Here is a 12,685-nt window from a genome sequence, read left to right as displayed (position 1 = left end):
GGGTGCTTCACCAGTCACATCTGTTTGGGAAAGTGGCAAAGAGAAAGCCACTGTTGAAAAAAACTCACATGAAATCTTGGCTAGAGTTTGTGAGATGGCAAGTGAGAGACTCTGAAGTCAGCTAGAAGAAGCTTCTATGGTCTGACGAAACCAAGATTAAGCTTTCTGGCTATCAGACAATGCATTATGTTTGCCATCAGCCAAACACTGCACATCAGCCAAAGGTTGTTGTACATATTGGTACCAACGACTTAGGTAAGAAAAGGGAGGAGGTCCTGAAAGCAGACTATAGGGAGTTAAGAAGGAAGTTGAGAAGCAGGGCCACAAGGGTAGTAATCTCGGGATTACAGCCTGTGCCACATGACAATGAGTATAGGAATATAGTGAGGTGGAGGATAAATGTGTGGCTGAGGGATTGGAGGAGGAGGCAGAGATTCAGATTTCTGGATCAATGGGATGTCTTTTGGGGCAGGTGTAACCTGTACAAAAAGGACAGGTTGCACTTGAATCCCAGGGGGACCAATATCTTGGCAGGGAGGTTTGCTAAGGCTATTGGAGAGAGTTTAAACTAAAATTGCTGTTGGGGGGCGGGGGTGGGGGGGTGGGAACCGAACTGAAGAGACAGAGGAAGAGGCAGTTGGCTCACAAATAGAGAAAGCTTGGAGAGGGAGGATAAGCAGGTGATAGAGAAGGGAGGTGCTCAGATTGATGGTTTGAGATTTGTCGATTTTAATGCAAGGAGTATTATGAACAAAGCAGATGAGCTTAGAGCATGGATCAGTACTTGGAGCTATGATGTTGTGGCCATTCCAGAGACCTGGATGGCTCAGGGGCAGGAATGGTTACTTCAAGTGCCAGGCTTTAGATGTTTCAGAAAGGACAGGGACGGAGGCAAAAGAGGTGGCAGCATGGCACTGTTGATCAGAGATCGTTTTCCTCTGCAGGAAAAGAGGAAGTCATGGAAGGATTGTCTACGGAGTCTCTGTGGGTGGGAGTTTAGAACAGGAAGGGGTCAATAACTCTACTGTGTGTTTTTTTATAGACCACCCAATAGTAACAGAGACATCAAGGAGCAGATAGGAAGACAGATTCTTGAAAGGTGTAATAATAAGAGGGTTGTTGTGGTGGGAGATTTTAATTTCCTAAATATTGATTTGCATCTCCCCAGAGCAAGGGGTTTAGATGGGGTGGAGCTTGTTAGGTGTGTTCAGAAAAGTTTCTTGATTCAATATACAGATAAGCCTACAAGAGGAGAGGCTGTACTTGATCAGGTATTTGGAAAGGAACCTGGTCAGGTGTCAGATCTCTCAGCGGGAGAATATTTTGGAGACAGTGATCACAATTCTATCGTCTTTACAACAGCATTGGAGATGGATAGGAACAGACAAGTTAGGAAAGTGTTTAATTGGAGTAAGGGGAAATATGAGGCTATCAGCCAGGAACTTGGAAGTATAAATTGGGAACAGTTGTTCTCAGGGAAAAGTACGGAAGAAATGTGGCAAATGCTCAGAGGATATTTGTGTGGAGTTCTGCATAGGTACGTTCCAATGAGACAGAGAAAGGATGGTAGGGTACAGGAACTGTGGTGTACAAAGGCTGTTGTAAATCTAGTCAAGAAGAGAAGTTTACAAAAGGTTCAAAAAACTAGGCAATGATAGAGATCTAGAAGATTATAAGGTTAGCAGGAAGGAGTTTAAGCATGAAATTAGGAGAGCCAGAAGGGGCCATGAGAGTGCATTGGAGGACAGAATTAAGGAAAACCCCAAGGCATTCTACAAGTATGTGAAGAGTATGAGGTTAAGACGTCAGAGAATACGACCCATCAAGTGTGACAGTGGAAAAGTGTGTATGGAACCGGAGAGGATAGCAGAGATACTTAATGAATACTTTGCTTCAGTATCCACTACAGAAAAGGATCTTGGCAATTGTAAGGATGACTTACAGCAGACTGAAAAGCTTGAGCATGCAGATATTAAGAAAGAGGATGTGCTGGAGTTTTTGGAAAGCATCAAGTTGGATAAGTCACCAGGACCGAACAAAATGTACCCAAGGCTACTATGGGAGGAGAGGGAGGAGATTGCTGATCTCTGGCGATGATCTTTGCATCATCAATGGGGTCGAGAGAGGTTCCAGAGGATTGAAGCGTTGGGAATGTTGTTCCCTTATTCAAGAAAGTGTGTAGATATAGCCCAGGAAATTGTGGACCTGTGATCTTACTTCAGTGGTTGGTAAGTTGATGGAGAAGATCCCAAGAGGCAGGATTTATGAACATTTGGAGAGACATAATATGATTAAGAATAGTCAACATGGCTTTGTCAAAGGCAGGTCATGCCTTACGAGCCTGACTGAATTTTTTTGAGGATGTGACTAAACACATTGATGAAGGTAGAGCAGTAGTTGTACTGTATATGATTTCAGCAAGGCATTTGATAAGGTATCCCAATCAAGGTTTATTGAGAAAGTAAAGTGGAATGGGATCCAAGGGAACATTACTTTGTGAATCCAGAACAATTGGCTTACCCACAGAAGGCAAAGAGTGGTTGTAGACAGGTCATATTTTGCATGCAGGACGGTGACCAGTGGTGTGCCTCAGGGATCTGTTCTGGGACCCCCTACTCTTTGTGATTTTTATAAATGACCTGGATGAGGAAGTGGAGGGATGGATTAGTAAATTTGCTGATGACACAAAGGTTGGGGATGTTGTAGATAGTGTGGAGCGCTGTCAGAGGTTACAGCGGGACATTGATAGGATACAAAACTGGGCTGAGAAGTGGAAGATTTTCAACCCAGATAAGTGCAAAGTGGTTCATTTTGGTAGGTCAAATATGATGGTAGAATATAGTATTAATGGTAAGACTCCTGACAGTGTGGAGGATCAGAGGGATCTTGGGGTCCGAGATCATAGGACACTCAAAGCTGCTACGCAGATTGACTCTGTGGTTAAGGGGCATACAGTGCATTGGCCTTCATTAATTGTGGGATTCAGATTAAGAGCCAAGAGGTATTGTTGCAGCTATATAGGACCCTGGTCAGACCCCATTTGGAGTTCTGTTCTCAGTTCTGGTCACCTCACTACAGGAAGGATGTGGAAACTATAGAAAGGGTGCAGAGGAGAGTTTCAAGGATGTTGTCTGGATTAGGGGAGCATGCCTTATGAGAATATGTTGAATGAATTTGGCCTTTTCTCCTTGGAGCGACGGAGGATGAGAGGGGACCTGATAGAGGTGTACAAGATGATGAGAAGGCATTAATCGCGTGGATAGTCAGAGGCTTTTTCCTAGGGCTGAAATGGCTAGCATGAGTGGGCACAGTTTTAAGTTGCTTGGAAGTAGGTGTAGAGGAGATGTCAATGGTAATTTTTTTTTATATAAACGCAGAGAGTAGTGAATGCGTGGAATTGGCTGCCGGCGATGGTGGTGGAGGTGGATACAATAGGGTCTTTTCAGAGACTCCTGATTAGGTACATGGAGCTTAGAAAAATAGAGTGCCGTGGTAACCCTCGGTAATTTCTAAGGTAGGGACATGTTCGGCACAGCTTTGTGGACCGAAGGGCCTGTATTGTGCTGTAGGGTTTTCTATGTTTCTATGTTTTCATCATCAAAAACACACCATTCCTACTGTGAAGCGTGGTGGTGGCTACATCATGATGTGGGGATGCTTCACTGCAGCAGACCCTGGAAGGCTTGTGAAGGTAGAGGGTAAAATGAATGCAGCAAAATACAGGGAAATCCTGGAGGAAAACCCAGTGCAGTCTGCAAGAGAACTGCGACCTAGGAGAAGATTTATTTTCCAGCAAGACAATGAGCCCCAAGCATAAAGCTAAAGCCACACAGGAATGGCTTAAAGACAACAAAGTTAATGTCCTGGGGTGGCCAAGTCAGAGTCCAGACCTCAATCCAATTGAAAATTTATGGCTGGACTTGAAAAGAGTTGTTCACTCATTATCCCCATGCAATCTGACAGAGCTTGAGCAGTTTTGTACTGAAGAATGGGGGGAGATTGTATGGTCCAGATGGGCAAGTTGATAGGGACCTATCCACACTTACTCAAGGCTGTAATTGCTGCCAAAGGAGCATCTACTGAATAGTTTGAAGGGGTTGAGTAATTAGGCAACAATTATTTTGTGTTTAATAATTATAATAAATTCTGACCAATATGCAAAAACTTGTTTTCACTTTGACACAAAAGAGCATTTTCTGTTGATCAGCGTCAAAAAAGCCAAATTAAATCCATTGTTATTTAATCCAAAACGCCGGAAGAACTCAGCAGACCAGGCAGCATGTTTGAGAAAGAGAACAGTCGATGTTTTGGGCTGAGACCCTTCGGCAGGACTGAAAGGACTGTATGTGGAGAAGATGTTTTCTGTGGTTGAAGAGTCTAAGACCAGAGGACACAGCATCAGACACACAGCAATAGAGTGGTGTCTCTTTAGAACGGCGATGTGGAAGACTTTCTTTAGCCAGGGATTAGTGGATCTGTAGAATTCATTGCCACAGGCAGCTGTGGAGGTCAAGTCTTTATGTATCTTTAAGGCAGAGTTTGATAGATTCTTGACTGGTCAGGGCATGAAGGTACACTGGGTGAAGGCAGAAGACTGGGGCTGCGAGGAAAAATGGATCAGCCATGATGAAATGGCAGAGCAGACACAATGGGCCAAATGGTCTAACTCTGCTCCCTGTATCTTATGATCCAACACACACAAAATGGTAGAGCTGGTCATGCAGCATCTATGGAAATGAATAACCAATCAATGTTTTGGGCCAAGACCCAAAAAGAGAAGCTAGACTGGACTGCCAACACAGATGCCTTGTGCAGGAAGGCACAGAGTCGACTGTACTTCCTTAGAAGGTTGGCGTCATTCAATGTCTGTAGTGAGATGCTGAAGATGTCCTATAGGTCAGTTGTGGAGAGCGCCCTCTTCTTTGTGGTGGCGTGTTGGGGAGGAAGCATTAAGAAGAGGGACGCCTCACGTCTTAATAAGCTGGTAAGGAAGGTGGGCTCTGTCGTGGGCAAAGTACTGGAGAGTTTAACATCGGTAGCTGAGCGAAGGGCGCTGAGTAGGCTACGGTCAATTATGGAAAACTCTGAACATCCTCTACATAGCACCATCCAGAGACAGAGAAGCAGTTTCAGCGACAGGTTACTATCGATGCAATGCTCCTCAGACAGGATGAAGAGGTCAATGCTCCCCAATGCCATTAGGCTTTACAATTCTACCGCCAGGACTTAAGAACTTTTTAAAAGCTATTATTAATGCTTTTTGAGATAGTGATTTAGATGCATATCATATTTTTTACTGAGTTAAGTATTGTATGTAATTAGTTTTGCTACAACAAGTGTATGGGACATTGGAAAAAAGTTGAATTTCCCCATGGGGATGAATAAAGTATCTATCTATCTATCTATCTATCTAAGACCCTTCAGGATTGGAAAAGGGGGAAAACATCAGAATAGAAAAGTGGGGGTGGGAGGGGAAGAAGGATAGCCAGAATGTGATAGGTATATGGAAAAGGTAAAAGGCTGGAGAGGAAGTTGATTGGTGAGGAGAGTGGACCATAAGGAAAAAGGAAGGAGCAGGCCCAGGGCCCAGTGGTGGTGATAGGCAGGTGAGGAGATGTAAGAGGCCAGAGTGGGGAGTAGAAGAGGGGAGGGGGAGGGAAGCAATTTTTTTTAACTGGAAGGAGAAGTTGATATTCATGCAGACAGACAAGAAAATCTGCAGATGGTGGAACTCCAAGCAACGCATGCAAAACGCTGCAGGAGCTCAGCAGGCCAGGCAGCATCTATGGAAAAAGAGTGAACAGTCAATGTTTCAGGCCGAGACCCTTCATCAGGACGGTAAAAAACAATGAGAAGTTAGAGCAAGAATGTGAAGGGAAGGAAGAAAAAGTACAGGTGATAGGTGATAGGTGATAGCTGAAACCGGGAGAGCGGGAGGGGTGAAGTAAAGAGCAGGGAAGCTGATAGGTGAAAGAGATAAGGATAGGAGAAGGGGGAATTTGATAGGAGAGGGCAGAAATCCATGGAAAAAAAGGAATGAGGAAGAGAACCAGACAGAGGTCAAAGGCAGGTAAGGAGCTAAACTGAGAGAAGAAAAAGGGAATGGGAATGGTGAAGGGGAGATTGTTACCGGAAGTTCAAGAAATTGATGTCTCACCATCAGATTGAAGGCTACTCAGATGGAATCTAAGTTGTTGTCTTTTTCAGCTTGAGTGGGGCCTCATTACGACAGTGGAGGAGGCCATGGACTGACATGCTAGAATAGGAATGGGAAGTGGAATTGAAGGTGAGTGACCACTGGGAGATTTCACTTTTTCTGGCGGACAGAACACAACTGCTCTGCAAAGCAGTCTCGCAATCTACACATACAAAATGCTGGAGGAACTCAACAGGCCAAGCAGCATCTATGGAAAAGAATACAGTCGACATTTCTGGCCAAGACCATTCAGTAGAACTTTAGTATGACGTTTCAGCAAGACCGATTTATATGATTGGGAGACCGATACACAGGGGGCCACACCGGGAGCACTGGATACAGTAGATGACCCCACAGAATCAAAGGTGAAGTATCACCTTACCTGGGAGGACTGTTTAGGGCCCTGAATGTTAGTAAGGGAGAAGGTGTAGAGGCAGCTGCACTTGTTACACTTGCAAGGATAATTAGCAGGAGGAAGATCAGTGGGGAGGGACGAATTGATATGGGAGTTGCGTAGGGAGCAATCCTTGCAGAAAGCGGAAAGTTGGGGGGGGGGGGAGGGAAAGATGGTGGGATCATGTGGAGATGGAGGAAGTTATGGAGAATTATGTGCTGGACGCAGAGGCTGGTGGGATGGTAGGTGGGAACAAGAGGAACTCTATCCCTGGTTGGGTGGTGGGATAACATGATGAGGGCAGATGTGCGCGAAATGGAAGAGATGCAGGTAAGGGTTCACCTCACCAGGACAACTACAGATGGGCATAAAATCACAAACACAAGTGTCCTCATGAAAGATTTTGGCCCAAAACATTGACTGTTTACTCGTTTCCATAGATACTGTCTGGCCTGTTGAGTTGCTCCAGCATTTTGTGTGTGTTGCAATGGGCATAAAATGTTTGTCCTGTAGGACTGCCTACGTTCTTTGTTTAATCAAGCTTTTTTGTGAAAAATCAAGTCAGTATGTGTGTGCATGTGTGTGCATGTGTGTATATGTATTTGATAAATAGATTATTTAGATGAAGCCAGAAACATTCCCTTATCTGTGGAGCACATTGGCATTTTGTAACAATCCCCACAGAAATGCAAATCTAGCATATCTAAACCTTCTGAATGTAACATATAGATATCAGAAACACAAAGAGACCCTATTATCTGAGAACTAAATATCTGAACTACCATAATGGGACATTTTCCTTTCATCTTTCAGTTGTCTCCTTCATCCTTTGATGCCATTGAGCTGGAGAAAACCCTGCAAATGCTCTGATTCCTCAATATGTTTCTCATTATGAGCTTCAATCAGGCTTGTAAAGAGCTATTGAACATATAATATGAAGAAAATATTGGTGAAAAAAGGGAAAAACAAACACTTTTCATTTTAACACAGCCAACAAGTACCTGTTCTAGTGTGCTTAGATCTCATGATGTATGTTTGTCGAATGATTGCCCTTGTAGAGCCGTGACAGAAAATATGCACATAATAATGTCAGGGTGACCAGACACGATTATTTGTTTGAGTTCATTGTGAAAAAAATGCCTGGGTCATTGAGCATAATTTGCGCTGTGGACAGTGGAAAACTCATAGTACTATCATGGAATGTTGGCCGAGATTTCATGCCGAAATCTCCAGAGAGGATCTTGAATTTACAAACTCCCGACTTAAGTGATAGCACCCCCCAGACACACCGGGCAGATCTATCAACTTCCTGTGAGCAAGTCTGCAGGAAATCAACAATGTAGTTGCTGATAAATAAAGATTAAAAGTTTAGTATGAAGCCTGCAAAGATTCAAAGTACATTTATTATCAAAGTATTTATGCAGAATAAAACTCTGAGATTCATCCACCCACAGAACGAAGAAAGACCATGGAACCCATTCAAGAAAACATCCAACACCCAATGCGTGAAAAAATAACAAATTGCACAAACAGCAAAAAGCAAGAGAACTCACGTAGAATATCAGACATCAAACCAGGGGTTCAGGTCAGGTCAGTTCAGGGCCACGTTGCTCGCCCACTGCAGACCGTAGATCCATTCTTTGCCAAAGCGCTGCAGTGTGCGCTGATCAATCAAACCACTCAATAACAGTAAAACAGAGTAATGAGAATTCATAAGCAGATGCAAAGTGAACCCTGAAATGAGTGCACAGCCTCTCTGATGAATCCTTGCAACGTGGATCCCTAGACTCTCGCACTTTCTTCCGACAGCAGATAGCGACAGGAAAAGCAAGATTGGTCCAACGCAGGCAGACAATGCTGAACACTCGCCCGTACACCGCTCTCATCCTTGTTGGCTTCAGCCTTGCTTGACGCCTCAATCGGAGCAATGGAGTTGATCATGTGCTCACACCCCATCTCCAGGACTCCAGGTCACACACACTGCTCCAAACCTCAACAAACTGCCACGGAGACAGCAAAGCACCAGATCGCTCAGTCGGCTCAAAAAACAAACCATTAAATGTAAATCCCAGGTTCCAATCCCACGCAGTTTAGTAGTAGAATCGTATTTGAAAGAAGTAGTTTTGTGAACTGTCTGCAAGACATTGTCACAGATCACATTGTTCGTTGGCCCCATCTTGAAGCACATTCAAGCTATACAAGTCATAGAATTTGAGCTGAGTCCACCTTGGAATATTCCAAGTCCGATTACCAGTTTTTGTATCTCTGTCGTATAAACAACTAAACAAAGTTCACAACAAATGCCAGTGATATTAAACCAAATTCTGAAGGTTAAACTGGAAAGATTGCAGAGAAGAAAAGATGTATGAGGACATTTCCAGGACTAGAGTACCCCAGCCCACAGGGAGACATTGGCCAGGCTTGGATTATATTCCTTAGGACATAGGAGAATGAGGGGTGGTCTTATAGGAGTGCTTAACGTTATGACAGATACAGATAAGATGAATATAACAAACTTTTCCCCAGGGTAAGAGCATCTAAAACTAGGGGGTATAGATTTAGACTGAAAGATTAGTTTTATTTGTCAGATAAATGTACATCAAAACGTTGAAACGTACTGTGAAATGCATCATCTATGTCAATGACCAACACAGTTCTAGGATGTGCTGGGGCAGCCCATTGGTGTGGCCACGCATCCAGCTCCACCATAGCATTTCCACAATTTACTAACCCTAAGCAGTACTACTTTGGGATGTTGGGGGTTACCAGAGCTCACAGGGGAAACCCACGTAGTCATGAGGAAAATGTGCAAACTTCTTACAGGCAAGCAGCAGGAATTGAACCCTGATCTTACGATCACTGGAGCTATAAAGAGAGGAAAGATTTAAAAGGGGACTGAGGGGTAACATCTGCTATGCAAAGTGGGGTGAGTATATGGAATGAGGTGCCAAAGGAAGTGGTTGAGACAGGTAAGGTTGCAACATTTAACAGGTGCTTGGATAGGTTCATGGAGGGGAAGGTCCTGCAGGGATATTCACAAATCACAGGAAACTGGGACCAGCTGGGTGGACAAAACATGGTCAGCGTGGACCAATTGGGTTGAAGGACCTGTAAGCATGTCTCTATGACTTAATGAAGCCAAGCTTCCAGATAGCTGTCTTAATGAAAAGGTACAAACAAGCTGGATCAACTCAGCAGGTCGGGCAGCATCCGTTGAAAGGAGCAGTCAATGTTTCAGGCCGAGACCCTTCATCAGGACTGAAGGAGGAGGGGGCAGGGGTCCTCTAAAGAAGGCAGAGGGAGGGTGGAAGGTGCCAGGTGAAAAACCAATCAGAGGAAAGATCAAGGGGTGGGGGAGGGTAGGCAGAGAGGGGATAGGCCGGAGAGATGAAGAAGGAATGAAAGGGGAAAGCACTATGGGTAGTAGAAGGCGGCAGAATCATGAGAGAGGTGATGGGCAGCTAGAAGAGGAGGCAGAGTGAAAGTGTGATAGGGGAAGGGAGAGGGAGGGAATTACCGGAAGTTGGAGAATTCGATGTTCATACCAAGGGGCTGGAGGCTACCCAGACGGTATATGAGGTGTTGCTCCTCCAACCGGAGTTTGGCCTCATCACAGCAGTAGAGGAGGCCATGTATGGACATATCCGAATGGGAACGTGAAGCAGAGTTGAAGTGGGTGGCAACTGGGAGATCCTGTCTGTTGTGGCGGACGGAGCAGAGGTGCTCGATGAAGCAGTCCCCCAATCTGCATCGGGTCTCGTTGATGTAGAGGAGGCTGCACCGGGAGCACCGGATGCAACAGATGACCCCAACAGACTCACAAGTGAAGTGTTTGCCTCACCTGGAAGGACTGTTTGGGGCCCGGAATGGTGGTAAGAGATGAGGTGTAGGGACAGGTGTAGCACTTACGCTTGCAGGGATAAGTGCCAGGTGGGAGATCTGTGGGGAGGGACGTGTGGACCAGGCAGTCACGGAGGGAACGATCCCTGCGAAAAGCAGAGAGGGGTAGAGAGGGAAAGATGTGCTTAGTGGTGGGGTCCTGTTGAAGTTGGCAGAAGTTGCGGAGGATAATATGCTGGATCTGGAGGTTGATGGGGTGGTAGGTGAGGACAAGGGGAACATGGTCTCTGTTGTGGTGACGGGAGGATGGGGTCAGGGCCGAAATGCGGGAAATGGAAGAGATGCGGGTGAGGGCATCCTCCCTGCTTCCCCTCCCCTGCCCCTTGATCTTTCCTCTGATTGGTTTTTCACCTGGCACCTTCCACCCTCCTCCCACCTTTGTTAGAGGACCCCTGCCCCCTCCTCCTTCAGTCCTGACGAGGGGTCTCAGCCCGAAACATTGATTGCTCATTTCAATGGATGCTGCCCAACCTGCTGAGTTGATCCAGCTTGTTTGTACGTCTTGATTTGACCACGGCATCTGCAGTGTACTTTGTGTTTACTCAATGAAAAGGTGCAGCTACTTCGAACCTTCAATAAAGGAAGCACATATAGAAACTGCAAACTATCATAATCATAACTTAAAACATCATCAATTCTCAGACACTCAAAGAAATTGATTTGCTTAAATTTGCCTGCATTTTCTTTCAATTTATTACATTGTTCAACATTGCTCAAGATTGTTTATTGTCATTTCCAGTACACAAGCGTAAAGAACCATAAGACCATAAGACAAAGGAGCAGAAGTCGGCCATTCGGCCCATCGAGTCTGCTCCGCCATTTCATCATGAGCTGATCCAATCTCCCCTTTAGTCCCACTCCCCCGCCTTCTCACCATAACAAACTAATTGTTACTCTAGATCCAGTGCAGCATAAAAAAACAATATAAAGAAACAACAATAATAAAAAGACAATAAATACAAATATATAACATATAGGTACACAGATTGATTGTCTGTTCATAACGTGACACAAGGCGTAGGAGTGTCTGTTCATAAGGTGACTCTGACAGGAACCGATGAAGTAGTGGTGGTGGGGGGGGGGGGGGTGTGGGAAGATGGTTAACGGGTGGAAGTGTTGATTGGTCTTACTGCTCGAGTCTGGTGGTCCTGACATGAATGCTACATAGCCGTCTCCCTGATGGGAGTGGGACAGTCTATGAACAGGGTGGGTGTGATCCTTCATGATGTTACTGGCAATTCTCTGGTACCTTTCTGTATATATGTCCTTGATGGCGGGTAAGCTGGTGCAGGTGATGCACTGGGCAGTTCTGACCAGCCATTGTAGGGCTTTCCTGCCCACTGCAGTGCAGTTTCCATGCCGTGCAGTGATGCAGCTTGTTAGGATCCTCTCCACTGCACATCTGTAGAATGATGTGAGCACAGATGTGCATAGTCCAGCTCTCCTCTGCCTCCTCAGAAAGTTGAGGCATTGGTGGACTTCCTTGTTTGTGTATAATGTGTTCTTGGACCATGAAAGGTTGTGCAAGATATGTACTCCCAGGAGTTTGAAACTGCCCGCAGTTTCTACTGCTGTGCTGCCAATGTAAAGGGGGTGTGAATGGTGTGCGTTCTCCTGAAGTCGATAACCATCTCCTTTGTCTGGCTGGCACTGAGGAAGAGGTTGTTTGTCTAGCACCAGGCCTTGTGCTCTTCCACCTCCTCTCTGTATGCTGTCTCTTCATTGTTGGTGATGAGCCCGATCTCTGTCATCGGCAAACTTGATAATGTCATTACTTGAGTGTTTGGCCATGCAGTCATGTGTGAGCAGAGTGCACAGCAGTGGAGTCAGCACACAGCCCCGGGGGACATCTGTGTTGAGGATAATGGGGACGGAGGAGCGGTTGTGCATCCTGACTATCTGGGGTCTGTTGGTTAAGGAGACCGACACCCAGAAGGTGTATTTAGACTGTGGAGTAGTAGTTTGTTCACCAAGGTCTGCGGGACAGTAATGTTGAATGCCGGACTGAAAACTAGAAACTGCTTTCTGACACATGTCCTTGTTTACTAGGTGTGTCAGGACTAGATGCATGACAGATGCTATGGCATTTGTCATAGAATGGTTCTGTCGTATATTAGTGAGTGTCTAATGTGGCAGATATGTGTGGCTGTTCAAAGCACTTCATGGCGATTGGTGTCAGTGCCAGCAAGCGGTAG

At 45.3% G+C, this 12,685-nt stretch overlaps 1 long non-coding RNA gene across 1 annotated transcript in view; it reads left to right on the top strand.

The window, feature by feature from the left end:
- LOC140739567 (uncharacterized) overlaps positions 1-7,881 on the top strand; it is a 62,950-nt gene extending 55,069 nt beyond the window's left edge. The window contains exons 2-3 of the long non-coding RNA XR_012101671.1: positions 6,208-6,286; positions 7,404-7,881. This is a non-coding gene — a long non-coding RNA (uncharacterized lncRNA). The remainder of the gene's footprint in view (positions 1-6,207; positions 6,287-7,403) is intronic.
- Positions 7,882-12,685: the final 4,804 nt, after the last annotated feature.

The sequence above is a fragment of the Hemitrygon akajei genome, chromosome 15 (assembly GCF_048418815.1).
Source record: "Hemitrygon akajei chromosome 15, sHemAka1.3, whole genome shotgun sequence".
Classification (NCBI taxonomy): Eukaryota; Metazoa; Chordata; class Chondrichthyes; order Myliobatiformes; family Dasyatidae; genus Hemitrygon; species Hemitrygon akajei.
Note: the sequence above shows the minus strand (reverse complement) of the source record. Positions and strands in the feature narration are given on the sequence as shown.